Below are 11,041 nucleotides of genomic sequence, written 5' to 3'. Positions count from 1 at the left end.
GGCGGGCGCCGCGGGGGCTGAGCCTGGGGCCCGGCGTCGGGGGCAGGAGGACTGCACCTTTCCTGCCGTCGAGGAGCTCACAGTCTAGTACGTCTCCGCCCTACTAGACTGAGGCTCCTTGAGGGCAGGGATCGTCATACTCGCCTCGGGGCTGCCCGCACCCGCAGGCCAGGGGCCTGCGCACAGTAGGCTCGCACAGCGCTCCACTCACAGCCTGAGGCACGACAGCTCAAGTCCGTGTTTGCGGAAGGACTGCTGCGTCAGGCAGGTTTGTGCCCAAAACTCTCCAAGGTGAAGGCTCAGAACTGAATGTCACGATTGCACACACACGCACACACGCCCACTGTGCCTGGACAGCCCTGCCTCACGGGTCCTGGTGCGGTTAACACCGGCCGTCAGCGTGTCCGCTTAGTCAGAAGTGGGGTTTGCTTTGCATTTTGAATGCATGTTATATGGCTCCCAAAAAGGCCAAAAAATGTAATTTTATAATAGCTCTTTTGGACATTTATAGGTCACAAGATGTCACAATTCTAAATAGATTCTTTTATCGAGCTTTACAAAGTTTTTCTATCGTCGAAAATTTTTACAAAGTAATAAATTTCAGATAGACTTTACCCCAGGTCAGTTAAAACTGTTTCCCAAATCCCATTCGCGTGACTACCTTAAAAGGAAAGATCCTGAGTGAACTCCACTCACTGTGGGGCCTTGTGCTTGTTGTTTACTATAATTGAGAAAAGGCTCTCAGGACACGCCTCGCCCAGCAGAGTCAGACCGTACGGGGTCCCATGCCCAGGAGCCCCACGTCTGTCTGCTGTACACCCCATGTTCTTATTCATGGCCGTGACCCCACGGAGAAGCACAGGGATGTGAACCTGCAGGTGGCCTGTCAGTGAGCGGAAATTCTCCCTGTGACCTGCAGGGAGCTCGACCCCCGTGTGCGCCGAGGCTTGACCCGTCTGACTGACGGGTCGGAAGGGTGCATGGAGCAGGCTTTGAATGAAAGCATCGTTTAATCGCTGGGTAATTCAGTTCTCTGGCGGCTAACGTGCCACGGAAACCACAGTACCAGCTTCAGTATGTGCCTTCTGGGAGTCATGCCGCCTCCGGCTCCCGCCTGGCCCAGGCCTTTGTGCTGCTGCGCGACAAGGCCATCCGTTTTCAGCCCAGTCCAGGGAGACGTGCTTGGTCATGTGGAGGTTCTTCAGTCCTTTCTCGGCAAATGAGGGCAATAAACTAATAAAGTGATCAATTTAATCTTTTACACCATAATTTTTGTATTTTTTAATCTTTTAATTGCGATGCAAAGATGTGAACGTATAAACATGCCAAGAAGCAAAGCGCTCAGTGGTTTGTCACAGATCGGGCACACCCATGCAGCCACCATAGCCCTTCCCAACGACTGTTCACCCCCAAGGGCGACCGATAACCACAGATCGGCCCTGCCTGCCTGTGAGCTTTAGGTCGGTGGTATCACTCAGCGTGGGCTTTCTGTTCAGTGCTTATTTTGTTTAGCATTTAGTTTGAGACCATCCAGCTTATTCAGGTAGTTGCCTCTTCCCCCCACTCCGTAGTGTTGCGGCTGTTCATCCCTCCTCCTCCTGGTGGATGCTTTCCAGCAGGGCTGTCCAGGCCACTTGTGAGTCTTTCTGGTGAGCGTAGTGACAGGAGTGACGCTGGTGTGTATCTGCGTGGCAGCGGGCTCAGGCATGGCCTCGGTAGGTCCTGCTGGCTTTCCAGAGGAGAGAGAATGTGCTGCCCCCACAGTGAGCGAACACCTCCGTTGCCCCAAACATAGCGGTTTTGTAAGGAAATTACTCGGTGTATCTGTGCTCGCTGTTTTCACGTATGAAGGTCAGGCAGAAGAATACATATTAGTGGTAGGGGCGCCTGGGTGACTCAGTTGGTTAAGTGTCCAACTTCGGCTCAGGGCATGATCTGACAGTTCATGAGTTCAAGTCTCGCGTCGGGCTCTGTGCTGACTGCTCAGAGCCTGGAGCCTGCTTTGGATTCTGTGTTTCCCTCTCTCTCTGACCCTCCCCTGCTTGCACTCATATCTCTCTCTCAAAAGTAAATAAACATTAAAAAAAAAAAAAGACTATAAGTGGTAAAAGAACATAACAACATACCTGAACTTTTCTAAAGAACGCCGACCTAGGACGTATCACTTGGAAAGGCACTCCGTGCTTTGAGTCGGCCTCCATCACTGTGCTCGGAAGACCTTTAGAGCCGAACCACGTTCCGTGATGGCAGGTCGCTGCCCTCGACAGCTAGCTGTGCTGGCAGTGGCACTGGGAACCAGCATGACCCAAGCGCTTTCTGTAGCCAGGCTCTGTGCCCTGAGCTCTCACATGTTAGGTCATCTTAGCCTTCATGGTCCTTAGACGTAGGTGACGCCACCACCGCCAGTTCACAGATAAGGAGGCTGGAAGGCCGAGCTTCAGCAGGGAGTCCACCTGAGTCCCGGGCGCCAGCTGCCAGCTGTCGTGCACTAGGCCCTGACCTGAGAGACAGCTAGGTATCTGTACACACTGTCGCGTTCTGCCTTGGGACTGCTACTGGTGGGCACGTGGTCAGTGCTTTCTTAAAAAGGGCAAAGGAGGGAGAAAAGGAAAAAATCATAGTGTTCAAAGGAATTCCTGCTCCTGTGTTTCTTATATTTGTTTTGAGTTAGAACGAAGGAAAGTCCCTAAAGGGAGAGGCAGCACTTCATGCACATGCAGAAGCCACCACCTGCGGACTTTGAAGGGTGACCCAACCATGCGTTAATGTCATTTGTCCTGTCCATTGTGTTTGTTTTGCTGTCACCTCCTAAGTGTGCAGCATGTTGCCGCCGTGGGCCTCTGGGTCCCCAGGGACGATGGGCAACGGTGGTAGAAGTCGTGCATGAGACTCCGCACGGGTGACTGGAGGCTGCCCGCAGCGCGGGCCTTGGGCAGGGGAAGGGGTGGTTTGTCATTTTGAGTTATTGTTGTCATGTTTGCTTTTTAACTTTGTCAAGCAAAGCTAGCCTTTGAGAGATGTGTTCAGTTAGGAAGTAACTTAGCTTGGAGTGGCTGTGGCCACAAATTTTTTTTTTTAATGTTTTATTTATTTCTGAGAGTGAGAGAGACAGCATGAGCAGGGGAGGGTCAGAGAGAGGGAGATACAGAATCTGAAACAGGCTCCAGGCTCTGAGCTGGCTGTCAGCACAGAGCCCGACGTAGGGCTTGAACCCGCGAACTGTGAGATCATGACGTGAGCAGAAGTCAGACGTTTAACTGACTGAGCCACCCAGGCGCTCCTGTGGCCACAAATTTATTATGTGTTTTTTGCACCGAATCTGAGCATCAGCTCCGGGGAAGTTGCAGGGTCCCTCCACTCCCACCCCCAGATACGAACTGTGCTTCCTGTGCTCAGGGAAGTGTGACCTGCACAGGTGCGGGCGCAGATGGGAGCCCACCCTGCTGTTGAGAGTTATGTGTGTTGTGTTACGAACGTTAGAGCTGAAAAAGAAGTTGGAAAAGGCTGTGTGGTCTTGGGCAATTGACTCCGCCTCCCTGGAGGAGCAAGGCCCCATGACCTGGCCAGCCTGGTCCTCAGGGTTACGTGAGACTGAAATGCCTCCGGCTGTCCGGGGCTCGGGTTAGGTGCACACACTGTCACCACTGCTCTGGTCGTAGTGACAGCAGAGCAGCTCCCGAAGACCTGGAAGGTACTGGGTGTCTCAGGGCATGGAGAGGCCATCAGTTACTGTCAGAGAGAGATCCGGTCGTTGGGATGTAAAAGCGTGAGCTGTCCTTATTCAGTTACCAAATACAAAGACGTTTCGTAGACGTGTTATGGAGACACGGATCTCCACTTTTAATCTGTGAACGTCTTATACAAGCCTTTGTGATCCTTTCTGATTCTTCATTTACCCTAATATATAGACTCTAAAAGCTCTAGGTTTGATTGGTGATACAAGGTATTTGTGCTGCTGCTTTGCATATTTTTTAAGTAGTTTTGTATTTGCTTCCAAAATTCCTTTCAAAGGTGGTGTCTGAGTCTCTCCTTAGTCATCATATCAGCATTCTTCCCCTCGCCAGCCTGTTGGGTCTAGATATTATCTAGAAGAGTAATCAGTTTCTCAGGCCTTCCTACATACATCTTAAAATGTTCACAGCATCTGAACTTCAGGGTTGTTTTGTTTGTTGGGGTTTCTTTCATCCTTAGCTTTACCAGTAATTAAAAGTCCAGAGCAAATTGAAATTTAATAGGAATTTGATATAACATGGACATTTTTTTCCACTAAGAATTATGTCTTAACTGCTCACGTGAAGAGCCTCCTGACCTGTCCTTGCTCCTGCCCGCACGTGGGTGTTCAGAGCTTTACCGTGTGCGTCTGTATTTACACCTCCACAGGCTGGTCTTGTGTGAACAGATTTCCAGTGAGATTTAAATGTGCATTTCAAAAAAATTAGTCCTTTGTACTTACATGGTTGCAAAGATCATTTTCACATATATTTCCTTCTTTGACTTCAGAGCAATTCTTTTTATTTTCATTTTTTATTTTTTATTTTAGAGAGAATGANGGGGGGGGGGAGGAGAGTGGGGGAGAGAGAGGGAGAGAATCCTAAGCGGGCTCCACGCTCAGCATGGAGCCTGACGCAGGGCTGGATCCCATGACCCTGGGATCATGACCTGAGCCTCAGCTGACGGAACCACCCACGCGCCCCTGACTTCACAGCTGTTCTTAAGAAGGAGTAATGGTTTCCTGTTTCACTTAGGAGCCTGAGGCTTAGGAAAGTCCCATGACTTACCCTGACTGTACAGCTAACAGGGGCAGGCCTCAGACCCTGCGCCCTTTCCTCCTGCCCCCAACACCAGTGTTCTTCACGGCCTTCCAGCCACAGTGCGCCCTCCTGCCTGACTGCGTCGCTGACGGCCCCCAGCCTCCTGCGTTTCCCCACACGCTGTTGTCCCCCTCACTCAGGTGACCTGGAAGGACATGCCTTGGACTGGACGGAACATACGTGTCGGTCCTCCCGTGTGACCGTGCAGTCGGAGCGCTGCCCTCCCCGCCGCCGAGGGCTCCCTTCCCTTCAGTCCTGTTTCTGTCGCCCGTTTTGTTTTCCCTGCAGCTGCTCTTTGTTCCCTTTCGCTGAATTTTCTTTCTGGGGCTGTTACTCCTCAAAATGTGAGGGGACAGTGGGGCAGCCATGAAGGTCCCCCTCTCTCTCTGGACAGTGATAGGTTGTGGCTGCACATGGCTCCGCCTTCTTGGCCTCAGTTCACAGGGGGACCGGGACTAACTGGCTGCACGGAGGCGTGTAGGGAACAGACAGAGAGACGCTGGCCTCGCGCCGCTTGCAAGCTTGCAGCCGAAGGCCAGCCTGACAAAATTAGAAGTGCTCTGTGCTCTGTCCGTTAGTTCTTGGCCGAGACTCTGGCACTTGGAAGACAACAGCCTCGCTCCCACACCTCCTTCTCTCTCTCAGCCCCACACCTGCGTTTTAGCAAAAGCCTCTGCGTTACAGCTGTGGTGATCGCTCTGGAGATGACAGTGTGCATGGTTCACTTTCCCCATCTCCTTCACGTTAACAACCGCACGGGGCTTACTGGGTCCAGTCCTTGCAGCAGAGAAGGCCCATTTGCCACCACCTCGCTCCTTTGTGCTCTAGATACTTGGGTTGCATCTGTGTATGCTAGTGACCTCTCAAAATAAGGTTTGATAAAGTAAGTAAAGAAACAGTCTTCCATACGTAATTCTGCACAGTGTGCTTCATTCTTTCCCAGCAAGGCTTCCATTCAGTTTCACTCACCTGAAGACGTGGAGCATTTCCCATGAACGTGTGTTGGTGGTGAATTCCATTAGTTTTGGAGTCCTTATGTGAAAACAAGTTGAACTTCATCTCACTGGAGTGGAGTCCAGGCTTGACAGCCATGCTGTATTTGTTTCTTTCAGCACATTGAAGCTGTTCTGGTGCTGCCTCCTGACCTGCGTTATCTCTAATAAGTCATGGCCTTTCGAATCATTGTTCCTCTGCCTGTGCTTTGTCATTCTGTACTGGCCGCCTCCACAGTTGACCCTCCATCTTTGGATTTCAGCAGTTTAACTGGGATGTGTTGGGTGTGGTTTCCTTTGTATGGATCTGCTAGGCGTCGCTGACCCTCCTGAATCCGTAAATATATGTCTCTGACAGCTGTTTGTTCAGGCATTTTTCTGCTCCGTTTTTGTGCTTCTAAAATCCCCATTCCGTGTTTATTACTCCTTTGATAGTGTCTTTCACATCCCAGGGGCTCTGGTTCTTTTTCTTTTTTCTCCTTGGTCTTTTTTCTCCAGGTCCTTCAGATTGGATCATTTTAGTTGATTTATCTTCAAGCTCCCTGATTGTTCTGCTCTCTCCATCCTACCACTCCTTCGATCCTGCAGAGATTTTGTTCCAGATGCTGTAGTTTTCATTATAGGGTTTTCATTTGGCTCTTTTTTATAGTTTCTATTTCCTCGCTGACATTTCTTATCTTTCCATTAATTAGATCAGATTTTCCTTTGTGTCCTTGAATATAATAAAGTCCCTGCCTGCCAATTCCAACTTCTGAGTCGTCTTTGCAGTTGCCTCTTTTACACTATTGTTTCCTCTCGAGAATGGATCACACTTTCGTGTTTACATGTGTATTGAGTGTTTTTTACTTTATTTGTGTATTGAGATTATACACTGGACATTGTGAGTGATAGTTTGCAGAAACTCTGGATTCAGTTATATTCCTCTAAAGAATGGTCTGTGTGTTTCAGCAGGCAATTAACTAGGCTGCTCTCGGATCACAGAGTCTGTCCCCATGCTGTGGGCAGTAGCCCACGTCTCAGTTCAGTTCTCTTAGCCCTAGCAGGGCTGCTTGAAGCCTGTCCTGTGTGCATGGTTCCAGGTTCAACTAGAGATTTGGGCAGAATCTATAAGACTAGGGCCTGCTTTCTGGCGAATGGCCCTAAAGGTTGCCAGCCCCATCAGAGTCTGGCTGCGGTGGGCTGCTCTCCTGTGCTGTCCTGGGTCCATAGCTCAGAGTCACTATCTGCATGAGTGTTGAGGCAATAGGAACTATGCAAATTTGCCAGAAACAGAAAGAGGTCTCTATTTTTAAAGAAAGATTTAAGAAAAAAATTTTTTTAATGTTTGTTTCTGAGAGAGAGACAAAAACAGAACATGAGAGGGGAAAGAGCAGAGAAAGAGAGAGGGAGACACAGAATCTGGAGCAGGCTCCAGGCTCTGAGCTAGCTGTCAGCACAGAGCCCGATGCAGGGCTCAAACCCACAAACCATGAGATCATGACCTGATCTGAAGTTGGATGCTTAACCGACTGAGCCACCTCGGCACCCCAAGAAGATTTTAGTAGGAATCCCTTCTATGGAAACCATTTTGAGATGGGCAGCACCGCAGCAAACAGAAGTGCACTGTTTCCTGCCCTTTGGGGAACATGAAGAGAAACGCAGTCCCGGTGCATTCGTGACACCAGACGTCCAGGTGCTCTGGCTGGTAAGAGACAAAGAGCAGAGGTTGGCGCGGTACCGCTGTGGGTTTTGTGTTTAGCCACCCAGCCAGCCACTTACAGACACAGTCCACAGCTTCATCTCAAGTCTCCAGACTTGTTTTCTGCAAAGATATCAGCTGCGGTTGGTTTTTTTTTTTTTTTTTTTTTGTTAAAAGGTCAATTCCATTCCTTTGTGGTGAGGCAGTGTTGGGTGATTATAAGAGATCATGTTTCAAAACTAGTATTCCTGAGAACTTGCCAGAACGAGTTCTTTCCCTCTTGGCGTTTTTCCTTTTCAGTCTGGGTGTTTTCCACATTTGCCTAAGTAGCCTATAAACCCAGACTGATTTTGTGATGTTTAGGTGATCAAAGTCCAATCTTGAAAAAAACGTTATTCCAGCAAAGAGTGTTTCCTATACTTAAAAGAAGAGATGTTATATACTCTCAGAGGACAGAGCAGTAGTGCCGCACTCACACAAGAAACAGATAAAATCTCCCTTCTTTCCTAGTAGTGGAAGGTCAGGTGAAAAAGTGCAGAGCTAACTAACATTTACTTAAAAGTTGTACTGGTTTTTCCCCACATGCTTTGTTTCTCCACCCTAACGATGGGTGGGAAAGGCAGTATTACTCTCATTTACGAATGAGCAGACATGCTGAAAAAGATGAGGCCGCCTGCAGCCACTGAGGCTGGCAGAGGCACAGCTCACAGCTTGTGGCTCGCTCCCTCCTTGGACAGCCTGGACGTCTCGGTCATCCAGCCGCGCAGGACCAATGCCTTTTTCCACTCTGAAGCTGGTCTGGGTTGAAGATTTGTTTTTGTGTCTTAGCTCAGTCCTGGAAGGGGCGGGACCCATTGGACCACTCTCTTCCTCTCTGTGAAAATGCCTAAGAAGTGAAATCGCATTTTGTCGCTCCAGGACGGAAATGTAATCAGACCTCACATACTCTCTCGTGGAGGGTACGAGACCACAAGAGCCCTGTCGGCAGCCCCCACACACTCTCCGTCCTCGTGATCTGACTCGATTCCTTTGAGGACTGTTTCAGCTGATGTGAGGGAAGTGGAAAAGAAGCCTCACATACCATACTTCCGTCTCCTTTCACACCTGTCTCACTAGATGGGGCCGGTGGATGAGCACACGTTCTAATGTCTGTGAAGGAAAAGCCCAAGCTCTCACTGGTTCATCTGCTTGCACGTTTGAGACCTAGAAACTGGCGTCCCAGGGGAGGCTGTGGGGGCTCACCGCCAGCTCACAGCAGGCGGCCGGACTCTTTCACATGGAATGTATCGCTACTAAAAATATTTGCAGTTTGGGAAAATATGTTTAAATTTGACCCGCTTGACCCTCTGCACTTTCTAGCCTCTTGCTCAGGCTTGTGCCACAAGTTTTGCAGAGAAAAGCTCAAAAATGTCTGCATGTGCACTCGTACTCCATCTATGGAATAGTCTTCCCATTGTGAAAACAGATCTTTCAGGAGTTATTTATACCCTTGACTACTCCGAGCCACAAATGATGGTTTCTCAGAAGCATTGTGACGTGTCGTTTTGGGATGAGAGCCAAGTACTGAGCTTGAAGGGCTCTTCGCCGTTACGGCTCCTCTGCAAGGGACGGGAGTAGCTGGTTTAGGCAAAGAAACACCACAGCACCTGCCACGTGCGAGCGCCGCAAACGGCCAGGGCAGTGGAGGGACGCGTGCAGTGCAGTGATCACAGGGCTGTGGTGAAGATGCAGACAGGAGAGAATGGGGGACAGTGAATGTGGATGGAAGAACCGGGCTGGCTGGAGCCTGAGGGGGTCTCCTATGGCAAGGGCCCTTGCGTCACCTTCTGGAAGTTTTTGTGGGGGGACGGCAACCTTAAGATCAGGGTGGCCCATGTCACAAAACGACCCTTGTGAAATCCACTGCCTCAGTGGGGCCTCCAGCTCAAAGAAGTTGGGGGGAAAGGACAAATTTTTTTTTCTTGATTTTTTTTTTATCTTTATTTTATCGATTTTTTAGTTGTTAAAAACTATGAAATGTTTGGAAATTCTGATTCAGGGTCTGTTACTTACTTTGAGAGCCCTGGACAAGAGCAGGGTGCAGAAAAACTAACCCAGGGCAGCTCCTCCCTCAGGCCAGGGGCCTCAGGCTGGACTCCAGCTCCCAGTGCCATCGCAGAGAAGGTGGCCTGTAGTCCTTCCCTGCGCACAGTTCAGGAGGCTTGGTAACGGCCACTCAGCAGCTTGACTGCCGATTGCGGCTTCACTCACCCACTTGCCTCTCATTGGTTTACGTTTATTTTGTGTGAGAGAGAAGGAGTGTGCAAGTCAGGGAGGAGCAGAGAGAGCGGGAAGGGGAGGGGAGTGGTAGAAAGAGGGAAGGAGAGAGAATCCCAAGCAGGCTCTGCACTGGGGCTCAAACCCACAAATGTGAGATCGTGACCTGAGTGGAAACTGAGAGTCGGGTGCTTAACCGCCTAAGCCCGCCAAGCGCCCCTTGCCTCCATTGGTGTGCACAGCAGCGCTCCGGGTCTGCACGGACTCTGGACGCAACACAGCTCTCAGCCCAGGGGGAGCAGGGGGGGCAGCAGACGCACCAGCGGCGCGTCGTGGCCGGGCTTCTGGCCCCGGGGCCCGATCCCTAGCAGTGCTGGCTCCGCGTGCCCCTTGCCAGTCTGGAGGGTGAGGCTGACTCCTGAGTGCTGTTCGAGTTCCATGCTCCTTTCTAAGGCGTGATCGTCTGGCTGGAGCAGGAAGAAAACCAAAATCATATTTTCAAGAGGGACTGGAATCTTTGGGCTTGAAAGCTTTTACTCTAACACGCTAATGTCATCACTGAGGAAAACATTCCCGTGCCTTTAAAAGAAAAGAAAAAAAAAACCCTCACATCTGTAGGAACGGTTTGCTGACTCAGAGCAATTATGAAATGAATTTCTGTGCTTCCCTGACTTGAAGGTGGCCGCACGAGTTAGCTTGTGTGAGAAACAGCCCGTCGCCTCCCGTCGGGCAGGAAGGTCTCTTGGAAACAGTTGAGCAGATTCCCAGATTGGAAAGGGTCTGTGCAGCTGACCTCACTCTGTCATGAGTAATTCTGGGTGGTTATTGACTGCGCTCTGCCAGAAGGCTTGGAACTGTGAATAAGCGTCATTCTTAGCAGCCGGGGGCCGCAGGCGTGCAGGAGGGAGCCGCGGCCGCCGTGACAACCGAGGGTTCGGGGACCTGCCGCCCACTGAGCCCTGGGGGGTCTTGCGGACTGGGGAGCTGGTGAGGCTGGCGGCGGCTGCCCTGGGCGGTGTGCGGGCGGCCGTTGGGGAGCGGGGCCGGGGCCGGCGGCCGTGGCGTCATTTTCCCGACGGGATAAAGCTGAAAGTTGGGGAGATGGTAGGGAGCAGTGTGGCCAGACTGCGGATCTGTCGCCCTGTGTGCTGATGTGGGGGCGGGTGTACATGTGAAGAGCCCCTCCCGAGGCGTGGCCGTGCCCGGCGAGGTGCTGCTTGGGGTTGGCCAGGGCAGTGCGGTCCTGCTCAGAGCCAGTGTGGTGTGCAGACCTCCCTCCCGGCCTCCTCTCGTTCTCCAGCAGC

General features: G+C 51.0%; 1 protein-coding gene across 8 annotated transcripts in view; it reads left to right on the top strand.

Moving 5' to 3' along the window:
* Positions 1-11,041, top strand: part of PTK2 (protein tyrosine kinase 2) — a 245,595-nt gene that overhangs the window by 196,059 nt on the left and 38,495 nt on the right. The window contains exon 1 of one of the 8 annotated variants that reach the window (XM_077750008.1): positions 10,651-10,724. The exons of the other annotated variants lie outside the window; for them this stretch is intronic. The gene's annotated coding sequence lies outside the window, so the exon portion shown is untranslated. Of the gene's footprint in view, positions 1-10,650; positions 10,725-11,041 lie in introns of those variants that run through there. 8 annotated transcript variants of the gene reach the window in all.

This window comes from Crocuta crocuta, unplaced genomic scaffold (genome assembly GCF_008692635.1).
Source record: "Crocuta crocuta isolate KB4526 unplaced genomic scaffold, BGI_CrCroc_1.0 scaffold119, whole genome shotgun sequence".
NCBI classification, from domain to species: domain Eukaryota; kingdom Metazoa; phylum Chordata; class Mammalia; order Carnivora; family Hyaenidae; genus Crocuta; species Crocuta crocuta.
This window is presented reverse-complemented; position numbering and strand designations above follow the sequence as displayed.